This window comes from Symphalangus syndactylus, chromosome 12 (genome assembly GCF_028878055.3).
Source record: "Symphalangus syndactylus isolate Jambi chromosome 12, NHGRI_mSymSyn1-v2.1_pri, whole genome shotgun sequence".
NCBI lineage: Eukaryota > Metazoa > Chordata > Mammalia > Primates > Hylobatidae > Symphalangus > Symphalangus syndactylus.
Genome location: NC_072441.2, coordinates 25,847,689 through 25,866,635, shown reverse-complemented (window position 1 = coordinate 25,866,635; position 18,947 = coordinate 25,847,689). Strand labels below are relative to the sequence as shown.

General features: G+C 37.3%; 1 protein-coding gene across 4 annotated transcripts in view; it reads left to right on the top strand.

Moving 5' to 3' along the window:
* NEGR1 (neuronal growth regulator 1) overlaps positions 1-18,947 on the top strand; it is a 911,215-nt gene that overhangs the window by 674,226 nt on the left and 218,042 nt on the right. The gene's annotated exons all lie outside the window — the stretch shown is intronic.

Genomic DNA, 18,947 nt, shown 5'->3' with positions numbered 1-18,947 from the left:
ATCAGAGCCAACAAGACATACACACACACAAACACACACTCAAAACCCACATAAAAAAATTATTTGGGCCGGGCGCGGTGGCTCACGCTTGTAATCCCAGCACTTTGGGAGGCCGAGGCGGGCGGATCACGAGGTCAAGAGATCGAGACCACAGTGAAACCCCGTCTCTACTAAAAATACAAAAAATTAGCTGGGCGCGGTGGCGGGTGCCTGTAGTCCCAGCTACTCAGAGAGGCTGAGGCAGGAGAATGGCGTGAACCCGGGAGGTGGAGCTTGCAGTGAGCCGAGATTGCGCCACTGCACTCCAGCCTGGGCGACAGAGCGAGACTCCGTCTCAGAAAAAAAAAAAAAAAAAAAAAAATTATTTGATACTATTACTAGGCTACCTTGTCAGATTACTTCAGGAAGAAGAACATAAAACCATAATGGACCGTTATTTTATGGGGCACACAGCAGAACACATTGGAGAGAGCTTTCGGATGACAGAACCAGTGGGGAGCATCATCTTGTCCAATCTTTATGCATTTTACAATATAGTTGTACCTCCTTCTACAAATTTCTATTTTTTAAAATGGTGAATTCAAATTAAGACACTGAACCCCATTTAACACTTTACCAAAATGTTAACAGAAGCAGGACATCTTGCTTCTAACATTGTTCAGGAATCATTCATCCTGTGTCTTTTATAAACAAACACATAAACTGCTTCTAATAGGTCCAGTACACACAGAGTAACTTTCTAGCTGAATCATGTCCTGCAGTTTACATTAAAACTGAATAAATGATTTTGATTCCTAAATACATTTTGGATTCAGCTAATAACAAAGATTTTTAGTCCAATAAATGCTTCTTTTCTTAACAAGGATATGCATTTATTTGAGCAAAATACAGCTCTATATGTCCAGAAAGTAGAAAATTTTCTGGGAAATTTTTAGCTTTACATTAAATTAGAAGTGAAATGTACACAGAAATTGTGCTATTTCCATAGCCTTTTCATTACAATTTATTCATTGAAAAATGCTCTGAGAAATGGAAATTGTGAGAAAATGGCATTGATGTCAGTATTTGGTCATATAATACAAATGTATTTATCACTTATCAGTTATGTATGACATGAGCATTGCAAGACCATCCACATTAAATTCTAACTTATTGGATTTAACTGTATTGAGTTTTAAAAAAGTCTAGAGGTGATCGTTGCACATTGATTTTGTATCCTGAGACTTTGTCAAAGTTGCTTATAAGCTTTAGGAGATTTTGGGCTGAGATGATTGGGTTTTCTAAATATACAATCATGTCATCTGCAAATAGAGACAGTTTGACTTCCTATCTTCCTATTTGAATATGCTTTATTTCTTTCTCTTGCCTGATTGCCCTGGCCAGAACTCCCAATACTATGTTGAACAGGAGTGGTGAGAAAAATCACAAGCATTCCTATACACCAATAATAGACAAACAGAAAGCCGAATCATGAGTGAACTCCCATTCACAATTGCTACAAAGAGAATAAAATACTTAGGAATACAACTTACAAGGGATGTGAAGGACCTCTTCAAGGAGAACTACAAAGCACTGCTCAAGGAAATAAGAGAAGACACAAACAAATGGAAAAACATTCCATGCTCATAGATAGGAAGAATCAATATAATGAAAATGGCCATATTGCCCAAAGTTATGTATAGATTCAATGCTATCCCCATCAAGCTACCATTGATTTTCTTTTTTTTTAACAACCCCGTCAAAAAGTTGGCAAAGGATATGAACAGACACTTCTTAAAAAGAAGACATTTACACGGCCAACAAACATATGAAAAAAAGCTCATTATCACTGGTCATTAGAGAAATGCAAATCAAAACCACAATGAGATACCATTTCATGCCAGTTAGAATGGCAATCAGTAAAAAGGAAGCAACAGAAGCTGGAGAGGATGTGGAGAAATATCAATGCTTTTACACTGTTGGTGGGAGTGTAAATTAGTTCAACCACTGTGGAAGACAGTGTGGTGATTCCTCAAGCATCTAGAACTAGAAATACCATTTGACCCAGCAATCCAATTACTGGGTGTATACCCAAATGATTATACATCATTCTACTGTAAAGACACATGCACACATATATTTATTGCAGCACTGTTCACAATAGTAAAGACTTGGAACCAACCCAAATGCTCATCAATGATAGACTGGATAAAGCAAATGTGGCACATATCCACCATAGAATACTATTCAGCCATAAAAAAGGAGGAGTTCATGTCCTTTGCAGGGACAGGGATGAAGCTGGAAACTATCATTCTCAACAAACTAATACAGGAACAGAAAACCTAACACCACATGTTCTCACTCATAAGTAGGAGTTGAACAATGGAACACATAGACAAAGGGAGGGGAATATCACACGACGGGACCTGTCAGGGGGTGGGGTGCTAGGGGAGGGATAGCATTAGGAGAAATACCTAATGTAGATGATGGGTTGATGGGTGCAGCAAACCACCATGGCACGTGTATACCTATGTAACAAACCTGCATGCTCTGCACATGTATCTCAGAACTTAAAGTATAATTTTTAAAAACTCTAGAGAGTAAATTATAAGAAAATCATAAAACTGTAATATTTTATAGACATAATGCATTCATTTATTGTGTTCATTTATTCAATAAACATTTTTAAAGTATCACCTATATTTCTGATACTGGGCCAAGTCTTATGGAAATATATAAGATTATGACATAGTATTGACCAGTTCATAATTCCACTAAAATCTTGAGCTTCTCTAAGGCAAGAACCATTTTAATCTATCCTTGACCTCGAGCACTGAGTAAATAAATTAGTAAAAGAAGAGACAATAATTCAGAATAAAAGTAGAGTGAGTAGATGACATATAAAAATAGAAAGTAATTTTCAATTTCCAAATACATTCCCTGTGTGGTCACTGAAGAAATGGGAAGTCCTCCCATGGTAAGTTTCCATCACCCTTTCTTGGGAGCTCTCATAACACCTTCCTGACATGCTGGTTTTCCAGACTCTTGGTTTGTATAGCATTTGCTGTCATTTTGGTTTTCACAAGCAGCTCTATTCTCTATGGTTATCTTCATTCATATAATATTCACATTGAATTACTGTGGAATCCACAATTCATTTTAGACAGTTATTTTCTCAACAGAAGATAAAACAAACTTTCTCTTCAAGGCAGACCCATAGAGCCTTCTTTGGCTTTGGTACATAGGAGATTTTGAAACTGAATAACTTTGGAAAATTCTACTCCAAGTAATAGTCTGGGCAATTCCTTGGAAAATACTGACTCTCCTTCCAAATGTAGATGAAGAGTATTCCTTAGCCCCATTGATGACAGGCTTGACCATGTGGCTGCTTTGACTAATGGGCATTAAAGATATGTCAGAGACACAGGAGTGAGAAATAGATAATAATTGTTACATGTCACTAAAATGTAGTGGATCTTTGTCACACAGCATCACTGTGTCTATAGCTGACTAAAAAATGGCATTAGTCTAACAGTGGTCTGTGATTTCTTTCTGAGTCAAAATATATTGGTGGGAGTCATAGACAAATGCTACTTGAATTTTTTCTAGAGCTCTGATGCCCAGATATATAGTATTTATTGCCTAGTTATATAGTGTTACATGTGATATTGCATAATATATAAGATAAAAATTTAAAGTTAACCATTTAGTGTATATGTGCCACATTTTCTTAATCCAGTCTATCATTGTTGGACATTTGGCTTGGTTCCAAGTCTTTGCTATTGTGAATAGTGCCGCAATAAACATACATGTGCATGTGTCTTTATAGCAGCATGATTTATAATCCTTTGGGTATATACCCAGTAATGGGATGGCCGGGTCAAATGGTATTTCTAGTTCTAGATCCCTGAGGAATCGCCACACTGACTTCCACAATGTTTGAACTAGTTTACAGTCCCACCAACAGTGTAAAAGTGTTCCTATCTCTCCACATCCTCTCCAGCACCTGTTGTTTCCTGACTTTTTAATGATCGCCATTCTAACTGGTGTGAGATGATATTTCATTGTGGTTTTGATTTGCATTTCTCTGATGGCCAGTGATGATGAGCATTTTTTCATGTATCTTTTGGCTGCATAAATATCTTCTTTTGAGAAGTGTCTGTTCATGTCCTTTGCCCACTTTTTGATGGGGTTGTTTGTTTTCTTCTTCTAAATTTGTTTGTGTTCATTGTAGATTCTGGGTATTAGCCCTTTGTCAGATCAGTAGATTGCAAAAATTTTATCCCATTCTGTAGGTTGCCTGTTCACTCTGATGGTAGTTTCTTTTGCAGTGTAGAAGCTCTTTAGTTTAATGAGATCCCATTAGCAAGGATGTAGGATTTGTCTTCTTTTAACAGAAACACTATGGCTACTGTGCTGAGAATGATTTGTAATTTTGGCTTTTGTTGCCATTGCTTTTGGTGTTTTAGACATGAAGTCCTTGCCCATGCCTATACACCGTGGAATACTATGCAGCCATAAGAAATGATGAGTTCATGTCGTTTGTAGGGACATGGATGAAGGGACATCATTCTCAGCAAACTATCGCAAGGACAAAAAACCAAACACCGCATGTTCTCACTCATAGATGGGAATGGAACAATGAGCACACATGGACATAGGAAGGGGAACATCACACACCAGGGCCTGTTGTGGGGTTGGGGGAGGGGGGAGGGATAGCATTAGGAGATATACCTAATGTTAAATGATGAGTTAATGGGTGCAGCACACCAACATGGCACATGTATAGATATGTAACGAACCTGCACGTTGTGCACATGTACCCTAGAACTTAAAGTATAATAAAAATAAATAAAGTTAACCATTTAGTTTCAGATAATCTGTTCCTTATCACAGCAGTCCCCAACCTTCTTGATACCAGGGTGGTTTTGTGGTTTTGTGGAAGACGATTTTTCTATGGACTGAGGGGTTGGTGGGGATGGTGGGACTGTTCCACCTCAGATCATCAGGCATTAGATTCTCATAAGGAGCATGCAGCTTACATTCCTCACATGTACAGTTCACAATAGGGTTCACACTCCTATGAGAATATGTTGCCACTGCTCATATGATGGGAGGAGGAGCTCAGGCAGTAATGCTTGCTACCCTGCAGCTCACCTCCTGCTATGCAGCTGTGTGTATAGTCATCTAAATATAAAAAAATTTATAAGGTATTATTACACGGTGAATCATCAAAAATGTGAAAGCAATATATATGTAGCCATTGCATTATTCATGTTAGAGGCACACGATATGTCCAGCAGCGGTCCATGGCCTGGGCTTGGGGACGCCTGCCTTATCATAAGTATTCTAACAAATATGTTAAATTTAACTAAATGTATAGAAAATATAGAAAAATAACACATAAAATAAATATTCAACTAAACACATATATTCATTCATCCCTCAGTATCCATGGAGTATTGGTTCTAGAACTCCTCAAGGATATAAAAATCTGTATATGCTCTAGTCCCTTATATATAAAATGGCATAGTATTTGCATAGAACCTATGCACATCCTCCCATATAATTTAACTCATCTCTAAACTACTTATAACACCTAATACTATATAAATGTTATATAAATAGCTGTTACACTGTATTGTTTTTAGTTGTAGTTTTATTATTATATTGTTATTTTTTAGTTCAAATGTTTGTAAGCCCTCTTTGGTTAAATCCACAAATGTGAAACCCATGAACACAAAAGCTCAATTGTGTGTGTGTGTGTGTGTGTGTGTGTGTGTATTCATGTAAGTATAAAGAAAAATATAAGGTATTATACACAAAAAAATCAAAAATGTGAAAGCAATATAAATGCAGACTTTGCATTATTTCTTTTATAGGCACATGCTAATGGGAATTTTAAACATACAAATGATAATACTACGGAAATGTTCTACTCAGCAAAGGGGAATGAAATTATGACATCTTTTTTGGCCTACATCAAAATGTGCAACATTTCTGTAACACAAATAATTTGATGATTACTTTATTATTTAAACAACAGTAACATTTTATTTTTTATTGAGTGCCTACTATGCTTCAGGCACTGGTCTTAGGACTTGGAATACATCATTGAACAACACAAAGATTATTCCCTTGTGAATTGTACATTCCAATGAGAGAGGGGAGACAACTAACAATAAAGAAGTAAATATATACCATGTCAGATGGAGATTATTGGTATGGAGAACAATAAGAATGGTTAAGAAGGAAAGAATTGAAGAGTAGGGGGGTAGGATTGCTATTTTATATAGGAGGTCAGGAAGCACCTCCTTAATAAGGTGGACTTTGAGCAGAGACTGGAAGGAAATGAAGATGTAAGCACGACATGTCAATATCTGAGGGATGACTATTCCAGACTGAGGAAGTCTCAACTAAAAAGACTCTGAAGTAGGGGTGCTCTTGGTTTGTGTTCCACCAATTTGAAATAGTCCAATATTGCTAGAGCAGATTGGACAGGGAGGCAATGGACAGAGATGTGGTCACAGAAGTGGCAAGAGGGTTGATCATTTAGAGACTTATAAACCATTGTAATGAATTTGGCTCTTATTCTGAAAAAGTGAGGGAAGTGAAGCATAGTTGTGTGTAGCAAGGATGTAGGATTTGTCTTCTTTTAACCGAAACACTATGGCTACTGTGCTGAGAATGATTTGTAACAGGAGCAAAAGCCAAAACCAGGAAGACCAATTAGAAGACTACTGAAATATTCCAAGCAAGAAGTAATGTTAGCTAGCACCAATATGATAACTACAGGAGTGCTGAGAAGTATAAGATTTCAGATGCATTTTAAAGGCAGAATCAACAAGATTATAGCATCTCTCAAGACTTAGAAATGTTTCTTAATGACATTGATGAACTGGTAATAGTAACTGTTCATCAAATGCACAGATAAGCTTTGCAGGATGAGAGCAGTAAATAGACAAGATCTGGCGACTTTGACTGAAAGGGCATTAAATAAGATTGAGATTGTAAGGACAGTATCAGCTGCATTTCTGAACAAAATATATATGTATTCCTGAGCAAAAAAGGAAGGAACCTAAACATATTCTTTGATAATTTATTCCTGTGCTGCTCTTGCTGACATGGGATTTCTGTTTTGTCAGTGAGACTTTTCCTTTCTTGATGTTCTCTTCACTTGTCAAGTTACTTTTGCTATTAGGCACAGTTTTCTCATACCATGTTATTTAATCATTTTCAGAAGGATGACATTTTTTTTTCCCTTCTAAAACAGCTTTGGCCCCAAATAAACCCATACTACTCTTTCTGAAAATTACAATTTTTCTACCACCCCTCCTCCCACGTCTTCTGATTTCTTTAAGCTACACTATTTGTAGGTAAAATGTCTCTCCTACTTTGTCTTCTCATTCTTTTGCTCTTAGTTACTACTTACTGCGCATGTTCTGATTTAGCTTTCTTTCTCCATAAATAGGAGTGTCCAAAACTATGTTTTTCAAATGAGAGAAAAAATTACCTCTCAATTATACAACTACTATCACTTCCCACTAGGATGTGTTTTCCCCCCTTGTTCGTAAATTCATGGCAAGTTTATGGATAAAGCACACTAGATGCACAGGTACTACCTCTGTTGCTTTAGTCTTTGAACCATATAGAAATATTATCACGTTACATCCTCCAAGATGCAGATTAGAGTAGGCAATTGCCGTGTCAAAATAAATGGGGGGGTGGTGAAAGTGGTTTAATGTTCATTTTTTACTAGGGAATCTATATCTGTAGTTTTGGAAAATGTCATTCGCTTAACATATTTTCTGTAGTCTTGCTAGACTTCTGACACTGTCACATAACTGAAGGCGGGGTTGAGGCAGGGAGAAATGGGTAGTTTACAACTATATTTCTATGATATAAATCTTATTTTTTTCTTTTTCTTTCTAGATCCTGAAAGCTTTCTTTTTCTTCTTATAAGACAGTGTGTTTGGAAAGTAATTCTTTAGAATATACTAGCAAAATGAATTATTCATTTTATAGAATTAAACAATTATAATAACTGAATTTTCATCAACTTTTAAAATGTTCTTTTTTAAGATTTTTGAAGGCCATAGTAACAAAAGGAAATAATAAACCATTCAGTAAGCTAAGAAATCAGATCCAGTTATTATTCTGAGAGGGCAGAAGTCATACCACCCCAAGGCTCCCTTCTGCCTTTGGATTTACTATTAGATCTTTGGAGGAAACTAGCTCTGAGAGCAGAGGGAAACATGATCCAGTGAGGAACTGGCCTAAGGGAAGATCCAACCAATGCTATCCTTATCTATCACCCCACGTATATTTACTGCCATTACTTTTTCAATTGATTGACTTCACCTATCTCGAATGTATATACAAGGCTGGCTCATTCACATTTTGAGAGATCAATGTGAGTCTTTAATGGTGTACCACGACTTAAAACATAACAATAAACATCATGGAAGCGCTAACAACATACCTTGAATGATTAATACAAGTAGAAACATATTTTCATTAATACATTCCAAAAAAAAAAAGTTCTACTGTTTTACAGGGATCTAGAGAGTCTGCACTTTTCTAATCTTCATTTTTTGAAGATTCACTAAAAATAATTTTTATTGAAGGAAGTTTATAATGGCTTCAATATTAGAAAAAATGCATTCAAATGTTTTAGGATTTGTAAGATTTGTACTGAAGGGCAATTTTATTTAACAAGACTGTACTTGCTGAGAATAGAGATACCGTCAGAGAATCCCAACTTTTACAATTCTTGCAAACTTGTCCAATATATCCAAATCAATCACATACAGCTATAATTTCAGCATGACTGACAACAGAGAAGAGATCAGATCATGAATAAGTTGAAAGAAAGAGACTTCGGCAAACAGCTAGGAAAACAGTGAACCATTTGATTCCTGTTGATACAGCTAGTGGCCCAATAAATTTCACACATATTTTACAGTGGATGCATCACTGGAGTGGGCATTGCTGACTACAAGGGGACAGCTACTTCAAGCTGTAATTTCACCAGTGCTAACCGTTGTCAAAAGAACAATATGAATAAATTCTGCTTTAGCATCAACCAACTACTCATGATGTAAGCCTTTTTCTTCTTACTGCACTTTTATTCACTTCATGAGTCACAGGTAACTCATCAATTCATCCATCATCTATGGCCTCTAACATGTGCATACTCATAATCAACACAGTATCAGATCATTCATACCACAATATAATGACTAATGATAGCTTAGTAAATTCAACCCCATGGAAAAGTTGAATATGATAACATTAAACTTGATGTTAGGAAAATAATCTTAGGTTAATAGTTTCAAACAATGAACAGATTGTTATTGAGGGTTTAGGGAGTTAGTGCTGGAGACTTCATTCATCCTCCTAAAATCAGAATTCATATGTAGTCATATATCTCTGCTCTCTGAAAATTTTTTTACCAAATAATTGTTTTTTTTCTGTACATTTTCAAATATAAGGGAATCAAAGATCACAGCTTAGTACTCTGTCACATTGGATATTAAATATTAAAAAAAAAGTAAGATCAAGTTAACATGTAAAATTTCACTTATTGTCTTTCCTGTGAAAAAGAAAATGACCTCATCATATGTTTAATGTAACTGACATGATCTTTTATATATCCAAGTAATGTACCACAACAGTTGCATATTTTCCTGGAAAGGATACTTTGTATTACATACACTTTTCACATTTTTTCACATTGAACCCAAGCCTCTTATTTCTTGTTCAAAGAGGAATACAAGGTTTACCACATCTGCGTTTCAGAAAAGATTTTCTTGATTACACTAAAAAAAGTAGGCTATGGATGGAATTCTGGGAGAGTAAAATGTGATATATTCATTCAGGTTTTAATTAAATTAATCACTTGCTTGCAGTGCCAAGGCAATGAATTTTTAAAAATTCATTTTTCTTTTTTGCCCATGTCTTATCATGATTCCATGTCCAAAAAGACTCTGTTCTCTAGTAATAATCCTAATTTAATAATAGCTAATGTTTTTATTGACAACTAACTCAGTGCAAAGCAGCATGAAGCATTTTCCTTGAATTACTTTATTTTCTCCATACAGCAATCCTATGAAGTAAGTACTATTGTTGGACTGCAAAGCAGTGCTTTTTTACTGCATTATTTCACCACTGTGTAAATGTTTAAGGTCTGCGGGAAGCTGGAGGTACATTACAAACTAGATGTTTTTCATCCCCTGTGAATGCTGACCAGAGGCTGAATTCAATGTGAAAGTCCCTAAGTCATAAAGATTGTGAATCAACTATATTTTGGAAGTTTGATTTTTTTAAATCTTAACTTCCTTTAAGGTGAAATTAATTCATTAGGCAAAAACATATTTGCTTCATGAAAAGAGTTGGTTGACTTTATGATATGTTTCTGTGAGATCTATAACAACCTTTGAAGGATTGTCATTGTTTCCCACCCTGAGTTTCAACCTATCTTCAAGTAAGAAATTTTTAACTACCTATAACTGTCCTCCTGTGAAACAATAATATATTGAACACATCCTATATTTTGTATTCTCTGTGAGGTACTTGAAATCTTAAAATTTTTCCAAAGACTGTCCATTTGACTAAGGCTGCCTTAATGTAGTATGTAAATCCTAAATACAGACTAAGGTCAACATGCTTATTTTCCACAGCATTTTCAAACCATGTGCGTTCTGTAGGACTGATTTCTTCTCTTTATAGACTCTAAATTCACTAATCCTCTACGGACAATGTTATTTATACTGTTGCAGTATTTAACATGAAACACATTACTACTCTTCTTCTCTGGGCACCCTTTTTTATTTTTGCAGTTATTTAACATGGTGTGTTCATAATCATCCATTGTTTTAAGGGGATAGGGTGGTGTTCAAATTCTTCTGCCACTGGAACTCTAAAGTTTCATTTCAACTGCCTCAACTTAGTAAGGATATTAAAATAATTATTGGATTTATTCATTTTTAATAATAATAATAATACTGTGTACATAACTAAAGCTCCCATTGAGGATGGCATGAGAGGAAGAAGATCTTTGGTAGCTATTGTCGTGTAACTAAGAAAATGAATCTTGATTAGGCTTGTTGGGTGCCAAGTGCAGAAGTTCTGTTTCTTGCACCTGCAGAGCCTGGAGATTTGGATGAAGACACTTTCATTATCTTCATCCTGAAATGACTAGCTAAAGAATGCAAAGAAATAATCCCACAGAGCAAATTAGAAAGGAAGACTCCTCCTTTGTGAGCCTCTAACCACACGGTATTAAATACCTCGTGTTGACCCTTTCACTGCTGGCTTTCCCCAACATCTGTTCCTTGCTCTTACATCTGTCTAATAACATTCCTCTGAAATTGATTTTATTTCCACTGTGCAATTGCTGTAGCTCACAGTCCACTCCAAAGGATGCTATCTACTGGTGAATTTGAGCAAGTCTAGCACTCACTTTCCTTGCCACTTTAATGTTATTGAAAGATTACATCTGAGAAGAACAAAAGGCTATATATACAAAAAGAAAAACAGTTCTGGAAACGTAAACACATGAAGATGCATAAATTTATATCCCTACTCCCAGCAAAAACAGCTTACACTGCCGGTGCCAGGCCAAAATTCACAGAGCAATGGAGGGAGTGTAGCAGTAAGAGAAATAGGCTCTGGAAGCAATCACTCAGATTTTTTCATTTGATCATCTTTCGAAGAAAGAGCCCACTATGATTACTTAAAACATGGAACACTGTAGTGGAAAATGAGTGTTTTGTACAACTTGGCCAAATATATTTATAATTTTTTACTGTACAGCTCCAGTCAGAGATTTAATTAGTCATAATTTTTGTCAGGTACATCTGTTCCAGGGAAATAAATGACCATATCCTTATGGCACAAATAATTGAAGCCTTCTCCTTACATGAAATCTGTGAGTACGTTATAGCTCATGAGGCCTTAGAAACCTCTTGAGCCAGTAATGACCGTTCACCTTAAAAGTCATGGACCACATAACCTATGATGTAGAATACAGCTGAGAGATCCATTATTCCAGTAATTTGACATATGCAGAATATATCCCAAGAAATATCAGACCCACAAAATGCTCAAATAAAACCTTATAGAATGCTGTGGTCACGTAAGTTTGGAAAAGGGTCTGTCCAAAAAGACAGCAGTCTCTAACCTTTTTGGCACCAGGGACCAGTTTTTCGGAAGACAATTTTTCTATGGACTGTGGGGGTGGGGTAGAAGGTTTTTTCAGGATGATTCAAGTGCATTACATTTATTGCGCACCTTATTTCTATTATTATTATTATATTGTAACATATAATGAAATACTTATACAACTCACCATAATGTGGAATCAGTGACAGGCTGAGTGTGTTTTCTTGCAACTAGACAGTCTCATCGGGGGGTGATGTGAGACAGTGACACTCGAAGTGTGTTGCTTTTCCAGTCTACTCCATGATTTCATTTTGGTGGCTGTGACTGCAGAAAACCCTGCTTCACAAAGATAGGATGTTGGAAATGGAAGCAGGTTTTTCAGTCCTTTGTGGCAACCCAGGATATTCTGCCTTGACCTTAATCCAGAACTTATGGAGATTTGAGGTTGTCCCAAACATACTTTTAAGGCCACAGTCATGTGCAATCTCAAGTAATTGAGTCTCTTCTGGCAGGGACAAGATCAATACAACTGGCTTATTCACAAATGGGTCGCAGATCCATTCCTTCCCAGTTCGGGTGTCTTTTGTGATTAGGAAGTAATGCTCAAACTCTTTCGAAAGCTGAGCTAGGCGATCATGCACCAGCTGGGAGAAAGAAGGTCCTGGCTCAGCCTCTTTCAAAATCTCCGCTAATGTTTGAAACGTGTCAGAAATCCCAGTGTTCACTTGTCGCCCCCATAATTTCAGCTTGGCTTTGAATGCAGCCACTTTATCTGCCGATTTGAACACAGTTGTGATTCTCCCCTGAAGTGAAAGGCTGTGTCCATTGAGCAGGTTGAGTATGTCACATAAGCAAGTTTTGCGACCCATTCTGTGTCACTGAAATGTGCTGCCATTGGTGACTGTGTTTCTAAAAGTGATCTCTGGAGTGGCTCTCGTAACTCAGAAACTCTGCTCAGTTATGCACCTTTAGAAAGCCGTCTCACTTCTGTGTATAAGAGAAAGCGTGTGTGCTTTGTGTCCATCTCCTCACAGAGCTGTGGGAACAGATGTGAGTTGAGGGCATGTATTTTAACGTGGTTGGTAATTTTAATCACATTCTGCAAAATGATTTTAGTTCAGGTAACATTTTCCAGCTAGCCAGCATTTCTCTACGGATGACACAGTGTGTAGACTTAACGTTCCGAAGTGACCTCTTTGACCCGAATAGTGAAACCAGAAAGCTGTCAAGTCACGGCAGCAACTCCATCCATGCATATACCAACACAAAATAACCACTTCAGTTTTCCCGATTTGTAATCATTCAGAGGCTTGAATAGTCCTGCAGCTGTGGTGTTGGTTGCAACAAAGGTGCACATAACATATCCTCACGAACATCCTCCTGAAAAATATATCCCACATAAACAAGCATTGCCTCGTCAACGTCAGTAGACGACTCAACCTGGATTGTGTACCACAGTGATTCGTTAATCCTTTCTAACAATTGTGCCTTAATATCCTCTGCTATTTCATCTAGTTATGGTGCTAGCCAAAAAAGGAACACGTGCGCCACCTTTTGAACAGCAGCCTCTCGTAAAAGTTCATGACAAATATCCGTAGCAGTAGGCAGGATCAACTCTTCACCAATAGGAAAGGGCTTCTTAGCTTTAGCAATGTGGTTAGTCACGGAGAATCATGCTCTTGGTGCAGACACATTTGATGAAGTGGTGGCCTTCAATAATTGCTTCTGTTCTTTGTGTTTATGTTTTTTTCCTTTTGAAAAACTCCAAAGGCTTGTCTTTTAATGCAGGGTGTGTGGTCTCCATGTGGTAAAGCAGTTTTGAAGGTTTCATGGCCTTGTTGGATAGCCAGTCACCGCACATTATACAAAGTGGGCTTGGAGAATGTGAATCACCTGTTACAATGAACTTGTAATTTAAGTAGCCCTCTTGTTATTTTATTTTAAATGCAGCTTTCTTTTGTCGGCAGTCTTAGAGTTGTTGGGTCTTTTCCCCTTTCAAAGAAGCTCTCTAGTGATGTTTGGTTTTTATTCATTTTGGCTAGGGTTAGCTTGTGGGCTTACCAAAACTGTGACTGAGACAAGTGCGCAGTGTAGGAAAGAGGTACGGACAGAAGTGGTAAATAAAATAATGTGTGGGCCACATGCAGACTAACGTGTCAGATTCTGACTTAGAGCCTGCCACCAGATGCAGTTGTGTAATTGAAGTACCTCAACTTATTTGCCACTATAAAGCCTGCCACCAGATGCAGCTTAATTGTTGCTTGCCACTCACTGATAGGGTTTTGATATGAGTCTGCGAGCAATTGATTTATTATGGCCTATGTGTATAATTCTCTGCTAACATTAGTCTGCATTTGCAGCCACTCCCCAGTGCTGGCAACACTGCCTCAGCTCCACCTCAGATCATCAGGCATTAGATTATCATAAGGAGTGTGCACCTTAGATCCCTTTCATGTGCAGTTCACAATAGGGTTCACACTCCTATGAAAATCTAATGCTGCTGTTGATCTGATGGGAGGTGGAGCTCAGGCAGTAATGCGAGCGATGGGGAGCATTTGTAAATACAGATGAAGCTTCATCTGCTCACCTGCCACTCACCTCCAGCTGTGTGGCCCGGTTCCTAACAGGCCCATGGGCTGGGGACCCCTGCAATAAAAGATTCATAAGACATACATGTACGTCACAATTTCTAAGAAGTACTGTAGAAAGTAATCCTCTGGGCATTATCAGCCATGTCTGTACCCACAGAATCCTTCTATTTCTACAGAGTAGTAGGGTTCAGAATGGTGTAAACTTGGAATCCACTGATAATGCTCCATCAATGCTGGTTAACTAAAATGAGCTGATTCAGGTCCAATGTGAGCAATGATCTATTTAATTACATTCTATCCTCAACTTCTGCATTTTCTATGCATTGACCAATGACTTTCTCATTGTCCTAAGGATTACTACAACAGCCTCGTAGCTATTCTGCCGGTTTCCTCTCCTGCCTCTTTGCAGACCATGTTCCACACAACAGACAAATAATCTTTATAGGATTTTAACTAAATCATGTCCCTCCTCTGCTCAAAATCTGCAAAACGTTATCAGCTTAGAATGAAATTCAAAGCTTTTATCATGGGCTACTAGACCCTATAGAATCTGGGCTCCAGGCCCCTGCCCCACCTTCTCTTCTGGATTATTCTCACCTATTCTACTCAAGCAATGATGACCATTTTGCTCTTTCTAAAACAGTGTCTTAAACTTAATCCTATTAAACACGTTTCCACCTCAAGCATGCTCTCCACTCAGGACCTTTGCCTTTCCTGTTTCTTATTCCAATAATTTTCTACAGATCGCCCAATGATTCCTTTTCTCACATCATTTAATTCTTTGTTCAAATATTACCTTATCATCAAGGATCTCTGAGACTGCAACATAGTAAATAACATATCTTGCTCTTCCTTTTTCTTTCACCCTGCTCTGTTTTCATCTTAGTTTGTATCACTTCCTATCAGCTTTATGAGGCCAGGAATATCATTATATTTTTATTAATGTGATCGCTGATAAAATATTTGTTCAATCAACAAAGGAATAAAGAATAAATAAATGGTTGAATCCTTTTGTTTTTGAACAAGTTATTTCCAAAAAATGCACGGTAATATGAATATGTAATAAGAATTTTTATGTCTCCGAGTAAAATCAATCAAAACTTTCGGTTCAAGTTTATAATGTTAGCCACAAAGGGATATCCGCATGAGAATCTTGTCTCCACATTGATTACTTCACAACACTTGGACCTTTAACTCTATACCTTGCAAAATGCACTTAGGACTTTTTCTTATGCATATTATTAATGTTATTGATTTTTATTCATTCTTTATCCATATTTCCATGTGACATTTTAGATATCTTTCCATTTTCGGTGTCCATCGCAGCAGCCCACGAAGCCCTAGATAACAGAATCATGTCCCTTTAACTTGGTGGTAAAGCACCCAGTGCTGAGCCGTATGTACACTGGACTGCACAAAAGCCTTGTAATGATGAATTAGATTTTGATTTCGGTTCATTACGCCTGGGTTTTCAGGCAGTGTTCCGGATTTCATGCTTTTGTTTATAATGAGTCATGGCCCCCTTGACAAACAAGAGAGTAATTAAACTAACCGGGTTATCAATAGAAGCTTGTGATGGATCTCCTGTTGCATATGGTTATTTCATCTTCAATAATAGTTAGATATCAGAAAAGATTACAGTCTGTTTGTGTGACAGGAAAGAGAGATTAAAGCCTACGAGAACAATAGTTAAAATACAATCTTACCTGCACCTGTCATGAGCAGTGTCATAATAATTGACAAGTACATGGAGTTTTATTTATAGATTTTTTAATATATTTAATTAATTGGCTTTTGTAGGTGACATGAAACTTTGCTTAACAAAATAATTTTAAAATTATGAAATGATTTCTTGTGTTTGTGAATATACATATATGTATACACCCATATATACATAAATGTGTATATATAAGGGTATATATATGTACATTATAAATGTTATACATATATGATTTATATATAATATGAAAAACTGGGTGTTTGTGTATATGTATGTATCTATATTGTAACAGTTCTCATGCAAACATTTTTTGGAAATATTATTTCATTATTTTTCACCAATTTATTAGCAAGCACTTTAACAAAAATATCTTCCTTGCAATGTTTTCTAGAACTATAAATAATAAGAATGAAAACACCACAGAGAAATAGAAGTGCGATAATTTCAAAAAGAAGTATCGCCCTTAACAGAAAATAATGTATTTACTAGGGTATTTTTTTACATGAAAGGCAATGTTCCATTGTAAGAGTTTTTATAGTTTTCATATATTGAAAACTATATATTCAGTATTCACTGAATATTGATAAAACATTAAATACTGTACTTTTTAATTGCTTTCCAAAGAAATCAGAATACATCCATGGTGCACACTTAGGCCATATTTCTGAATGAACTAGTTTTTGTATCTTCAAGATTCTAGTTGTTGATTAATAATTTTCTATAGTGTTATTTGAAATATGAATTATAGTGTGTTAAAAACTTGGTAGAAAAGGAAATATTTATGAAAAGACACATGCATACAACTCCTAATGTTTCCCTCCAAAATTTTTTTTTTTTTTTTTGAGATAGAGTTTCGCTTTTGTTGCCCAGGCTGAAGTGCAATGGCAGTCTCAACTCACTGCAACCTCTGCCTCCTGGGTTCAAGCGATTCTCCCGCTTCAGCCTCCCAAGTAGCTGGGATTACAGGCGCCTACCACTATGCCTGGCTATTTGTAATTTTAGTAGAGACAGAGTTTCACCATGTTGGCCAGGCTCGTCTCGAACTCCTGACCTCAGGTGATCCACCCGCCTCGGCCTCCCAAAGTGCTGGGATTACAGGTGTGAGCCACTGCGCCCAGCCCCCTCCAAAATTCTTCTATTTACAGTCCTTTTCACCTCAGTCAATAACCTTCCAGCTACTCAACCCAAATTAAATCACCCTTGACTCCTCTCTATGTCACTTCAGTCTGTCTAGAAATCTTACCAGCTCCAATTTCAGAGTAGACCAAAAGCCCGATAACTTTCCACCACTTGAACTGCCACCACCCTGGTGTGAGCCACCCACCTTCCATTACATTGCTTACTGCATTCCCTACTTTATCCCTAGACTTTTATCCTAGCCTCACTATGGTCTTTTCTCAACACAGCAGCCACAGTCATCTTTTCAAAAAACCGATCAGATTTTATCTGTACTCTGCAGGGGCTCACCATTTGTCTTAGAATTAAAGTCAATTCCTTGAAATGACCCGAGAGGTCCTACCCAATCTTCCATCCTTTGTTTCTCTTTGGTGTAAACTTGGAATCCACTGAAAATTGTTCCTATCTCCTCCTACTCTCCTTTCTCTTTGTGTCGGCCACACCAATCTTGCTATTTCTTAAGCAAACTAGGCTAGCTTCAGCCTCAGTGTCTTACTGCAAGCTGTTCCCTCTTCCTACAAGTCTCTGTCTCTAAATATGCACACAGCTAACTCACTCATTTACATCTAGTCTTTGTGCAAGTTTTACCATCTCGATGAGGCCTACTCAGATGACCCTACCGAAAATTGCAATCCATTCCATTCTCTGATTCCTCTTACCTTGCAACTATAAGGGTTTTGCTTTTGTTTTACTGTATTATTTATCGCCTTCTGACATTTTATTTAAACTACTTATTTGTGGTATTTGTTGCTTATAGTCTGTCTCCCCGTTTGTTACCCCATCTAGAGTATAAGCTTCATCACGTCAGGGCAATTAACTGCTTTGTTCCTTGAGAAATGCCTGGCACATGTTGACAGTGGAATAACTATGTGAAGGATAAAAAAAAAAAGTTATGCTACCAAAAAAGTTTTTTAAGCATCACACTGTGCCAGGCACTGTGTAATGGAATATACACTGTGCGCTTGGAAGATACAAAGATGAATCAGATATTTAACCCTGCCTTCAAGGAACTGAAAAGGAAGTCTGGCATACCCACAAATACGGTACATGATACAATGCAATACATTTCTTTTTTTTCTTTTTTTTGAGACGGAGTCTTGCTGTGTTGCCCAGGCTGGAATGCAGTGGCGCAATCTCGGCACACTGCAAGCTTTGCCCCCTGAGTTCACGCCATTCTCCTGCCTCAGCCTCCCGAGTAGCTGGGACTACAGGTGCCCACCACCACGCCCGGCTAATTTTTTGTATTTTTAGTAGAGATGGGGTTTCACTGTGTTAGCCAGGATGGTCTCGATCTCCTGACCTCGTGGGCCGCCCGC